This window comes from Palaemon carinicauda, chromosome 5 (assembly GCF_036898095.1).
Source record: "Palaemon carinicauda isolate YSFRI2023 chromosome 5, ASM3689809v2, whole genome shotgun sequence".
Classification (NCBI taxonomy): Eukaryota; Metazoa; Arthropoda; class Malacostraca; order Decapoda; family Palaemonidae; genus Palaemon; species Palaemon carinicauda.
In genome coordinates this window covers 176115134-176128933 of record NC_090729.1, presented here as the reverse complement: position 1 = coordinate 176128933, position 13800 = coordinate 176115134, and the positions used below count along the sequence as shown (strand labels likewise).

Here is a 13800-nt window from a genome sequence, read left to right as displayed (position 1 = left end):
ACGCTTTAAGCAGTATGCGTGTGTTAGAGAGAGAGAGAGAGAGAGAGAGAGAGAGAGAGAGAGAGAGAGAGAGAGAGAGAGAGAGAGAGAGCGTCTATTATTAATAGCCATATCAGAAATAACTTAGAAACTGATTTCCACGTTTTTGGTGGTATGCATGTGTGTAGGAGAGAGAGAGAGAGAGAGAGAGAGACGAGAGAGAGAGAGAGAGAGAGAGAGGGAGAGCGTCTATTATTAATAGCCATATCAGAAATAACTTAGAAACTGATTTCCACGTTTTTGGTGGTATGCATGTGCGTAAGAGAAAATGAGAGAGAGAGAGAGAAAGCAATTTTCATTATTATTGGTCATTTTAAAGATAACTTAGAAGCTGATTTATAAGTATTTAGTAGTATGCATGTTTGTGTAGTATGAGAGAGAGAGAGAGAGAGAGAGAGAGAGAGAGATCAGTTTAGTCATCGAGATCCAAACCGTAATAGATAACATCTAAGGATAATAACAAGTCATGCAAACAATGCACAGAATGAAAACTATGATGCGGATGTTAGATCTCTAAAGAAAGTTTGCTTAAATGATGGGTCCAGTTGAAATGTTGCACATGCATGTGATGCATAATAAGGAGGTAATTTTCTTTCCCCGAAGCAAAAGAGACATGAAATTCCCAAGCACGACATGGGACCATCAATATGAAGATCATTAGTGGTCTCAAAGAGAAGAAAATGGATTTAAACTCTTCCTTCTTGGTCTATTTTAGATATTTTTTCCCTGTGACTTTCCTGCAGCCGCCCGTTGAGGTACCACCGCGAGAGAGTCATTAGGTCCTTTCCTTATTTCCTTTCCTCACTGGGCTATTTTTCCCTGTTGGCGCCCTTGGGCTTATAGCATCTTGATTTCGAATTAGGGTTGTAGCTTGGCTAATAATAATAATAATAATAATAATAATACATTGGCTCCCTATCTGTTGCTGCTCATTTTTCCTTTGCCTACACATACACTGAATAGTCTGACCTATTCTTTCCATATACTGCTCTTTCCTCATGCGCCTGCCAACACTGAGAATAACCGAACAATTCTTCTCCTTTTAAGGGGTTAACAACTGCAATTTAATTGTTCAGTGGCTATTTTCCACTTAGCAAGGGCGAAGAGACTTTACCAATGGTAAGCAGCTCTTCTAGAAGAAGAACACTCCAAACTCAAACCATTATTCTCTGTATTGGGTAAAACCATAGCCTATGTACCATAGTATTGCACTGTCTTGGGTTAGAGTTCTCTTGCTGGAGCTAAACTATTCGATCATTTTCCTTATTTCCTTTCCTAAATATTCTGTTACGGATAATATATTCCTGCTTATCGAACTAGGGTTGTGGCTCAGCTAATAATAATAATAATAATAATAATAATAATAATAATAATAATAATAATAATAATAATACACGAAAATTACCATCAATTAAAGGACCTAAAAGATAAACTATACATTTCATTAATCTGAAGGTTAAGGTTCATTATCCATCTGACATTAGGGGTTATATATAGGCGATCAATTTGTCAATAACACCATCAGAGGAATTCAACCTTCTGGGTGATTACAAGTAGGATTCAATTTAATCCATCTTAACAGGATTTGATTCTGATTGCAAGTCTCCTCTATGATCATCCAATCAACTCAGAAATGAAGTAGAAAATATGAATATGGTTAACTACAGAGAGAGAGAGAGAGAGAGAGAGAGAGAGAGAGAGAGAGAGAGAGAGAGAGAGAGAGAACAATTTCTATTATTAATGGCCACATTAGAGATAACTTTGAAGCAAATTTCTGTTTTTGGTAATATGAAGGTGACAGAGAGAGAGAGAGAGAGAGAGAGAGAGAGAGAGAGAGAGAGAGAGAGAGAGAGAGAGAGAGAGAGAGAGAGAAAAAAAAAACAATTTCCATTATTAATGGCCATATTAGAGATAACTTTGAAGCAAATTTCTATGTTTTTGGTAATATGAAGGCGAGAGAGAGAGAGAGAGAGAGAGAGAGAGAGAGAGAGAGAGAGAGAGAGAGAGAGAGAGTTACAAGGATTTTAGATGTCTCAAATACTTTTTAGTCCAACCGTGGAGACTCCATTTACTCTTGGGTAGAGCGAATTAGTTTGTTTTAGAGAGTTTCACAATTTTGTCCAACTTGTGCTTGAATTGTTTTACCTTGTTACTGTTCACTACATTAGAGAGAGAGAGAGAGAGAGAGAGAGAGAGGAGAGGGAGAGAGAGAGAAGAGAGAGATAGAGAGAGAGAGAGAGAGAGCAAATAAACAAAATACATGACTGTAATTTTGTTACTGATTACAACTATTATATTTCGTGTGTTGCCAATTTTTCGATGCCAATTTTTTCTTATTGTTTGTAAATAAACTTCATTTCGATCATAATGTACTGATAAATTAATGAACTTAGAAAACGCATAAAATTCAATATGGGTAAAAGTTTTGATTTAAAAAGTATTTCAAAATTTCTAAAGCTATATAAATAGAATAATAATGTTGAATCCTTTATCATCTATATCATTATTGGTAATATTTTCATCTTAAACCTTCCAAATGTTATAATTCTTAATTTCGATACTATTTCCCCGTTGCATTTAAAACAGTCACCTTAGATGTCAGGACTGATAATCAATCAATCAATCAATCTCTACGTCACGTGTTTCATAAACGCTCGTTCGCTGTAACGGTTTGGATTATTATCTTATCACTAGCTCTTCACTACACTGTTAATAAACCAACCTATATAAACTTGATAGTTCATGCCTAATGTTGTTTGAATTTTTATGACGTTCTTGCTCCCAAGTCATAGTGCAGTATTAAAGTTTAATGTCTGTATTAATAAAGTTTAGTTGCATTCCCTTCGCCTCTCAGTTATCACCTAATTGGGGCCTCGTACAGATTAATAGATATTGATAGACAACCAATTAACTATTAGATGTTACGCTATAATCAACATTAATCCCCAATAATTGCATTTTTGTGGCTTCTTAAAGGCCGCTCATGAACGGCAGACGCAAGGGACAGTGACATTGCCCTATCAAGCGGGACAATGCCTTAGAGACTGATCATATATACATATGATCAGCGCCCATGGCCCCTCTCCATCCAAGCTACGAACAAGGAGGGCCTGACAATGGCTGCAGATGACTCAACAGATATAACTATTGGCTCCCCCATCCCCAGCCCCCATCCTTAGCTCACAAAGATAGTGAGGTCGCACACTGTTAAAAATTTGCATAAAAACAGTAAAAGTCTGGCAACATTTATTCCAGGATTTTTATAGTTTTTACGTAAAAGAGTGATACTACGGTCACCAACCCGTAAAACATAGTAACAAAGTAAGGTAAAATTACAGTCGCCTGTATTTTACTGAAATACGGTTGAGAACAGTATATTTTTACAAAGAATTTCCGATAAAAAATACGGTTTTTTTCTAACTGCAAAGAAACTATCGAGTTTGAACGGGACTCGAACTCCAGTCTGGCGTTCACCAGTCGGGGACGTTACCACATCGGCCACCACAACCCTAAATAGAATTTATTTAATACAACGTCTGAACTACATTGAAAACTCCAACGTCTCTTTCAGAAACGGGTGCAAACACGGGAGACCAAAATACAAGCAACCTCTCTCTTTCATTTCAATCAATCATAATTTCAAGCGTTCCTTCTTGCGTGCCAATTACTCTTCGCTTCAACAGCACGCAACGCACATCTGGCATTCTTATTAGCAGTAGTTTTTTCTGTTGTTAATGAAACGTCGTTTTCTATTGGTAATAAGACGCGGCGTTCGGTTGGTAATAAGACGTCGTCTTCTATTGCAACCAATGAGTGAAGGCGACAGTCATTTGTTTTTTACCACTCCTTCCCGGGTTTTACCGTCGACCCAAGTGAATTCAGACCTTCGTCCAACTTCCTAGGTTTCAATAATCATTCATTTGAAAAGGAAATATTTTCTTTCCAGTTCTGAGAACAAGCACGGAAAGGGAGAAATATTTTCAGCATGTTTATAATGTTCCAATTTTGCCTTTGGAAATACTTGCATACACTAAATGGTCAATACGTGTTTTATATATGGAAGGAGATGTAAATAAAGAAAGATAATAGGAATATAAATTGCAAAAGCAAATATACAAATGGATACTGGCGGAAAATTATGAGCTCCTAACTCGATGAAGTAAGAATTGATTTTTTTAACGTTCGTAGTTGAGTAGAGGTGTAACGGAATATTTCATCTGAGGATTATATCATTTTGAGTTTGAGAATTCTTGTGGAAGTGATTGAAATTGTGGTGATTAAGATCTTGACGAATGAAAACACACCAGGAATTGATCGGACTGTGCAGGAGATTCCAAGGTGAAATAAGAAACTTCATTCAAGAGGCTGACCACAGTGTGTAAGGTATGTCTGATAGAGGGAAAGCTTACAAAGAATAGACGAGAAATAACAATTCTGCTGTCAGGTTTTATGATAGAAATGACTGCAAGAAGTGCATAATGATAACGTTACTTAACATGCAAGAACATATGAATGGTAGAATTTTTACTGAGAAAGCAAGACAGCAATGAGATTTGGGATAAGGGGAGTAGTATGTGTTTAGCCACGGATTGAAGAAATTCAAATTCAGGTGTTTACTATGAGAGAGCTATACGTATGTATGTATGCGAAAATATATAAAAGGCAATCGAAGGCATATAAAACAACTAATGCTGGAATTTATAGGGGTACAATGTGGAGGGCATTGAAAATGTATTACATAGATCAGAGTTTCGCAACCTCCTTTTGCTTACGGACTTCTTATAACATTAATTTCCCATTTAGCCTTCCCCATAGCAGATGTTAGTTTGAAAAAAAAAAAAAAAAAAAAAAATTATCTGCACTCTCTATTACTCTCAGCTTTACCACATAAAGACAAAATGTTTTATCAGCTAACAAGGACGGTAATGGTCATGACTATAGTAACTTTCTGTTCCAAATTCATCATGATTTTCATTGTTTACATAGAAATGTTAAGGATTAATAAGTGCTATTAGATGTAACAGTTGTCATCAGAATTTTTAGGCTAGTATAATTTCATAGTAGATAAAAGTGTTAAAATCATGAAAAGTCTATTGCATTATATTGCATGTTAACAAAATACATTCTTAAAATTAACACATTTTAAGCGTTTTTCGTAACTGACCGTAAATTGCAAGTGTATGTAATGACAAGCAAAGATCAACTTACTTCAAAATACCAAGGTAAGTAACCTTGGTAAAGAATTCCTATATGAGACAAAAAATGGGTAAAAATTGTGTTTGCCCTATTTTAATCTCATGTGAGCTGTTAAAACACTGTAACTGAAATGTTCTTGTAATATAATGCCATGATCGATTATATTTCACATTAAATAGACATGCTGTCCATCCTAGAGTACTTTTGTCTTAACTTAGCAAATGTTCAAAATGCTCAATGTTCACAGAACGATGATAATCTTATAGTTTGATCAAAATGGCCAGTATAAGGAAGTCCTTTGCATTGCATTACAAAGTATCAATCCATAACTGATTGAGTTTTCTAAGGAAACACGTAAAGACATCTCTGAAATATATGATTATGAATCTATCTTGTCACTGTTTATTAGATTGCTTTTCAAAAAAATCTCACACGCAATATATAGCATATAGAACAGGACATGTTCATTAACCAAGTTCTCCACCAATCAAAAATGACGCAATGTTTTCCCAAATGATGAAACACTAAAGAACAACACCTTCACCCTTTGATATCTGTTGTCTTCTGCACGCATCTATAAAGTCTGTGATCAAAATCTTCTCAGTATTCTTAATCGAGTTGTTGGAAAAGAGGCACGGCTTTTTTAAATAAGTACTTTATCTTCTGTATCACTTTCAGTTGCACAAGCCATTATATGTTCAAATGAAATATTGTTTTCCATGAAATGTCCCAACTATTTCTACTATTTTTCTTCAAATTTGGTGTCTCCCGCCTGCTTTTGATATAGAACAACCTACTTACTAGATTGTAGTTGACTATCATCTACATCAGAGAGACTTCACCATCGAGTAGGTTATATTTATCGTTAATTGCAATTAAGCAACCTGATGATAATCCACATCGCCTGCTATCTCTGATATGCGCCTCGAAATTGAGGAGCTTCTTAAAGGGATGACCTCACTAATATAAAATGAACTCTGAATCATGAATTTAATTGCGGTCAATGGAGACATACGCCATTATCATGTAGCCCAAGAGTCTTTGCAATGAAACGAGGAATCTCAATATGTAAAACTGTGAGCCAGAGACACCATAGAATTCGTCTAATATATTCTTTATTCACCTAACTACATTTAGAATCTTGATAGGAATACCAAACCTCATAGATAGTCAATGAAAGAGAAAGGTAAATAGCGTGATCTGGATGCTTTTAAAGCTTCCATAACGTCCTTAGCACTTATGATAAGTGAGAAGGAAAATTATCGATATGTGAAGAAAAGTAGATATCGTAGACTACAGTCAAAATTGTCGGTTAGCATATCTTTTGCTTTCCAAATAGTGAAAATAAAAGAGAGAGAGAGAGAGAGAGAGAGAGAGAGAGAGAGAGAGAGAGAGAGAGAGAGAGAGAGAGAGAGAGAGAGAGAGAGAGAGAATTACAAGGATTTTGGATGTCTTAAAAGACGTTTTAGTCCAACCGCGGAGACTCTATTTACTCTTGGGTAGAGCGAATTAGTTTGTTTAGAGAGTTTTACAATTTTGTCTAACTTTTTCTTGAATTCTTTTACCTTGTTAATGTTCACTACATTACAGAGAGAGAGAGAGAGAGAGAGAGAGAGAGAGAGAGAGAGAGAGAGAGAGAGAGAGAGAGGGAGAGAGAGAGAATCTAAGGGAGTGGATGTTTCCATAAAATATAAACTTTTGTCATTAATATTATAGGCTGAAAAGTATGTATGCTTTGGGTTTATTCAAATTACAATTCTAGCACTGAAATGTACGCGTGTACGAAGCTGAATAACACCATTTCCTTTTTATGTTAAGATAAATTGAAGATGTTATTAATAATATTTATTTTTCAAAGTACCGCCCGATTTCTTAGTCAGGATTGTCAACAATATGGTCTTAAGAGTAAATGAAATACTGCAATTTAAATGCTTAGTATGTAACATGGTCAACTAAAACCTCAATCATCTTTCTGTGTGCTTATTTTCTAATTTATTTGCTTGCCATTGCTTTCTTGGTTCTGATTGAAATTATTATATCGATTAATCGCAGTGGCCGGCCTGTATCCTCTTCTGACGTTCGGCAGCGCCATTTTTAGGTATTCTCAGATACACAATACCAGGAACCCTTATAGCTTCCTTGATATTGTTTAAACTATATAAAAATGTGTTGTTAAAAGTAACTGATTAACAAAAGAAAAATTCCAATTTAATTATATTTGTGCAAATTAAATATTTTAGTTTCGTTTCTAAAGTAGAATAGGATAGTGTTTTAAAGCAAATACCAACAGCCTCTTCAACTTTGCATAATTACCCCTAGATGTCCTCACTGCGGTTTCTTTTCTTTTAGTTTAAATTGTTTCTGTATACGTGTACATTATAAGGCTACCTATTCTTTGTATGTGTATCTATATATTTTATTCATAAATGCGTATATCAAAAAGACTCCTCAAGATAAAATATAGGCAAAATAGTCTATTTCTCCCGTGAATTTTACGATTCATTAACCCTAAAAGAAAATTCGACGGATAGCCGGACTATTTTTTTCAAAATTGGCGGCAGTTTCCTGTCAGGAGAGCAAACACCGATGTCACCGAAAATGATAAATTATAGAAAATTAACGATTCCTTTGGCCATAATATCTTTTTAAATGGATATAAAATTCATATGAAATAAAAATTCCCTAAAAGGAGATGTTAGATAAGCTCTAGTATATCAAAAATAATTCTAATCATCGCCACTTTAATGTTGTAATTCTGAGTCTTTCTCAGTACAGTCTCCGCCCCTAAATAGTATTGCTAAAATTGAACGAAGAATTTCCACGAATATTTATCATTTTCTTTATTTATCTTTTGCTAAAAAAGTTTTTTGTACAAATTTAAATTGAATAAAAACTATGTTCTCTTGGACTATTTAGAATAAATATTTTTATGCGATTAATTAATAAAATTTACAATAGTTTTTCACAGTCTTCTGCATCTTTTCATTTTCTTCTTTAATTAGCAATAGATGGCGTTAGAAGGCCATCATTACGTAGAAAATTAAGATAAAGGAAAATAGACCTTATTGTAAGCCACGTGGTTCTCTAATACGATTCCTTGGAAACTTTTTGAACAAGTTAATTGCCTCCTCGTCTTGTTTTCCTAAATGTTCTCTCACATGGATAAATTCTAACAATGTTATATATTTGGCTTTTAATTTTAAAAGAATAAACTCTGATGTGTTTATATATCAACATAGATTGCTAATATGACGTTTATAGTGATATTTACAGTGTTCTTTCTCTGATCAAATTGAATTAGTAAACGATGGTTACCAAACCGATAGTTTGATAAGTTTATTTTGACAAAATCTTAATTAAATCTAAATTTCCTTGAAGAATCCGTGAAAATCTATTCCATTTATATCAATTTCCATCACATAACTTTGCAATCAACTTGGAAACTTCGCTAAATTTGTCACGTGTTCCATTGCTGGAGTACTTCAAGGTATCGTAGTGTCATAAGATTCATTTTTCCTTAACATTTCTTAGCCTGCATATGGACAACATACATTTAAATAAATTGAAATATCAAAATAAATTGTATCTTTCGTGAATTATAAGATTTCTCAGCAATATCACTTGTATTTCTACGAATTATCCTTATCACAAATTGCATGAGTCTTTGGTGGAGTTATTAAGCACAGAACAACATACGATAATGTATTGAGATAAAATACCAAACTAATTTACAATTCCTTTATTTAAAGAAACACATCAAGGAAAAATCCGTAACGAGAGAGAGAGAGAGAGAGAGAGAGAGAGAGAGAGAGAGAGAGAGAGAGAGAGTATATAGTTTTAAAGGATGATTTTTTGACCTACTTGTATTTTTTGCAAGTTATTAACACTTCATTAAACTTAAATTGGAGTTAGAACACCATAACTGTATTTCTCCAAAAAGAAGCTTAGTTTTGTGGGGTTGTTCAGATATTTTTTTTATCTTATTCCTTGAGTGAACTTTGAACTCAAATGATTTTTAATTACCATTGAGAATCTATAGTTTCGAAATCAGGATCGCTAAGCATTAAATTTCCGGCATAAATTGAGCAATTATAAAGGCAATGATTGATGAACTGGTTGATTAGTTTTTCGTATTATGGTAATACATTTTGCAACTTGACCTAATATTATGTAGAATATAATGGTTAGGATTTGATTCGTGATATATATATATATATATATATATATATATATATATATATATATATATATATATATATATCTCTCTCTCTCTCTCTCTCTCTCTCTCTCTCTCTATATATATATATATATATGTATATATATATATATATATATATATATATATATATATATATATATATATATATATATATATATTACTTTATGATGAAATTCATTTTCGTCTTCATCCCTAGGGTTATATTCATCCTCTCAAACAGTCGCTTTTATCAATTCAAGCTTAATAACTATTATCAGTTTCGACTTTGGTAAATCCTTTATTACCAGTTTTTCAATAAGATATGCTTTAGTTTTTCGAGATAATTGTAATTTTTCCATATGATAAATATTATAATGTACATACAAAAATGTAAAATATAATTTGTAAAGGAATATTTCTTTATAAAAGAAAAAATTGTTTGTTAAGAAAATGTAATAGTATTTTCATAATAAAAGATAAAAAAAAGTTTTTCGAGATAGTATTCCCTCTACTACAGTTTTCAAATACCAACGATAGGTGACGCTAGTGTGTCAGGTTTGTGTGAAAAGTAGAGCATAGGAAAATATACCTTATGTCATCCACGTGGTCGCCCGGGTCTTGTAGTCAAGCTATTCCTTAGAAATCTATTGAATAAGGTAACTACCTTCTCGACTTGTTTCATTGAATGTACATTAACATCATTTGCTCCTAACAATATCATCTTGGTGCCTCATTCCAAAAGCATAACTTCCATTATTTATATCTATCAGGACGGAATTCCAAAATGAAGTTAATTGTGTAGGTTTTTTCCTTTCTTCTGATCAGGTTTAAATTGGCAAATGGCTATTACCAAATCGATAGTTTAGATAGTTTTTATATCATAATTCAGATCAACTCTAAATTGCCATTTAGGAATCAATGAAAATCTTTTGCATTTGTATCAATTTCAATCAAATGACTTTGTAATCAACAGACAAATATTTCGCCAATTCTGTCACGTGCTTGTCTATGGCATTACTTCAAGAAGCAAATTTTTAAAAATGTTTATTTCTCTTCAACCTATCTCATCATTCATATGTATAATTTTCCTATTATCAGGATCGAAATGTTAAACTCTAATTGCACCTTTCAAAAATTTATAAGATTTCTCAGCAATAGCACTTTTCTTTCTATTAATTACTATCATCATAAAAGGCCAATACATCATCACTAATGACCATAAGGTGAATAAAATCTGTCATTTTGGGATAGACAATTTTTATCGCAATCTTGAAATGATATATTACTTATTTTATTTAATAGTCATTATGATGTTATGACAAAATATCAAAATTTCAGGAAAATTGTCGTTAGATCCCAGATATTACTCAAGACTTACAAATTATTTACGAACACAGAGATTTCTAGAGCATTCAGTGCATGGAATAGAAAAAACTTATGAAAATAGTGTTTACATATATATATATATATATATATATATATATATATATATATATATATATATATATATATATATGTGTGTGTGTATATATATATATATATATATATATATATATATATATATAAATATATATGTGTCTGTATACATATATATGTACCTATATAGTTTTATGGGAAGGGATCTTCCCTTCCTAATCATTATTTTTTTTAAGAACCAATGATAGCACTCAATTAAACTTTTATTCGAATTATAACTTAATATGTGCTTCTTAGGAAAGGCACTTAATCATTTGTGGAGCCTATAATGGTCTCTGAACTCTAATGTGATCAGGGAATCATCATTGGTTTTTATATAGCCTTATTTTCACTCCTACTAAAAAAAATGATTAGGAAATTATTAATTCCCAATGGGAATTCTATCGTTTCACAGTTAGGATCGCTAACCATGAAATTCCCTACAGAAATGTATCAACTGTAAATATAATATTTTTATGAATTGTAGTATTAGCTCTTAAATGGTAATACATTTTGCATATCGCCTAATTTTATGTAAATATAATATTTATCCTTCGGATTACGATATATGTTCTACTTGAATACAAAATCGCTTTTCGTTTTTTTCCCATCGTGGTCATATTGCTCCATAATCAAGCTGTTGCTTTTATCAATTCAAGCTGAATAACTATAATGCCATTTTCATTTAAGTAGCAAATGATATGCTTGGTTTATGATATAAATTTACAATTATTTTGTGATTTTCGAAATAATGCCAACAGATGGCACTAGTATGCTATGTTTGCTAAAAAAATCTAGGGTAAAGGAAAATAGATCTTATGTCAACCACGTGGTTGTCTGGGATCTGTAGTCAAGCGAACCCTTGAAAACCTATTGAACAGGTGAACTGCCTTCTCGACTTGTTACATTGAGTAATTTCATCAATATCTTTGCGTCTTTTCATTATGAAATTGTGATTTCCATTATTTTCATCCTTGAAGACGGATAGCTAACGTGATGTTTGATCACATAAACTTATATTCTCCTTCGGATCATACTGAATTGGTAAACGATCGTTACCAAATCGATAGTTTGAATACTTTACTTCGTCAAATTAATATTCTTATCTAGTCTTCCCCAAACCGTCTGTTGACTCTGTCAATATGTATTATTTTAGTATTAATGTTAATTTTGAAGTAATTTGATTGAAATAGTAAAGATTCTACTTCGATATGTCACGCATTCCTCTACTTCTGTACTAGGCAATCATTTGTAAAAGGTTTGTATATTAAACAATTCCATAAAGGTTTGACTTTCCTTAAATTCATAACATAACATAAAGACCCTTTTTTATTTATTTAGGTAGAAACGTTGAACATTGACTGCAACGTTTATAAATTACAAAATTCCCATTCAGTAATACGTGTTCTCCTTTCAGTGATTTATATAACTGTCTAAATCTTTGTGATAAAAGGAAACTAAATCAAATGACATATGATTTTGCTGAAATTTCTCCTTAGCCTCACGACAAAATACAACGACGTACGCTGAGACATTGATTTATTCAATCATATGTAGAAAAAAACTCCACCTGAAATAACAATTTTAAAAACATTGTAACAATTTAATTGCCAGAAGTATAACATATAAAACAATCATATTAGAATGATATGTAAATTTAAAACTAATGATGGGCGATATAAAAAGTATAATGCAAGAAATGGAAAGTTAAATTATGTAATCTCAGTTTTATTAATGAGTGTTACAAAATGCAGGAAGAAAATCCACGTATTTTAAATTTCATAAAATGCAATAGGTTTTAAGGCGAATGGAATGTAGGATTCTTAACACGCAGAAAGGGAAACAAAATTTTCAAATAAGTGAAAGCTTAAGGTAAAAGTAAAACTGATACTGAGAGAGAGAGAGAGAGAGAGAGAGAGAGAGAGAGAGAGAGAGAGAGAGAGAGAGAGAGAGAGCAAATTATAAAACTAAATACAATTAGCATTGCTTTACGGGGTGAGTTTTTGTATTTGTATTTGCAACCAACAATTACATTCCATTTTACTTCCTTTTGAGTAAGTTGGAATTCCATAGATGAGTTAATCCAGACATGTTTAAAGGTTTAAAGGCCGTCATGAATGGCAGAGGCAAGGGGCAGTGGCATTGCCCTATCAAGCAGGACAGTGGCATAGAGACTGACCATATATACATATGATAAGCACCCAAGCCCCCTCTCCACCCGAGCTAAGGCCAAGGAGGGCAAGGCAATGGCTGCTGAGAACTCAACAGATAGACCTGTAGGCTCCCCCAAACCCCACATTCTTATCTCACAAGGATGGTGAGGTTGCAGCGACCAAAAAAAACTAACGAGCTGGAGCTGGACTCGAACCCCAGTCTGGCGTTCACCAGTCAGGGACGTTACCACATCGGCCATCATTGGGTAATGAATAGTTTAATTGCAAATACGATTAACTAAAAAATGGAAATTTGTTTATTGCAATTGTGAATTCATCGTATCCAAGTTAGGACGAGCTACGTTGTAGTTTGTGACAGAAACTGAATATATGTGTTACTTAAGATAAAGTTTGTTCCATTGATGAAATATAATATAATCTAATGTGCTGAAATGCAAATGGGGTAACATAAGCCACTGTAGGAGTTCATCCATTGATGAGGGAAGATTATTAATTTTATAATCAGGTATTTTATTCCATATAGTATAAATTTAACGAAGTTAACTCCTTTTTAGTATTCATTCATGTTTTATTTTTCTTTTAAAGATAAAATGTCATATCGTTCTATCACTGCAATCGCTTCCTGTCTCTGTCTTGGCTCCATCTGGAGATCGTGATTACCTTTCTATTTTGCCGCAATTTTCATGAAAACTTTAATTTTGTCTCCAGAAATGAGAGTCTAATTCTGTTGACTCTAAT

The 13800-nt window shown here is 33.0% G+C and overlaps 1 pseudogene; it reads left to right on the top strand.

Annotated features, from left to right (window-relative positions):
• LOC137641624 (neural-cadherin-like) overlaps nucleotides 1-13800 on the top strand; it is a 306321-nt pseudogene that overhangs the window by 267818 nt on the left and 24703 nt on the right.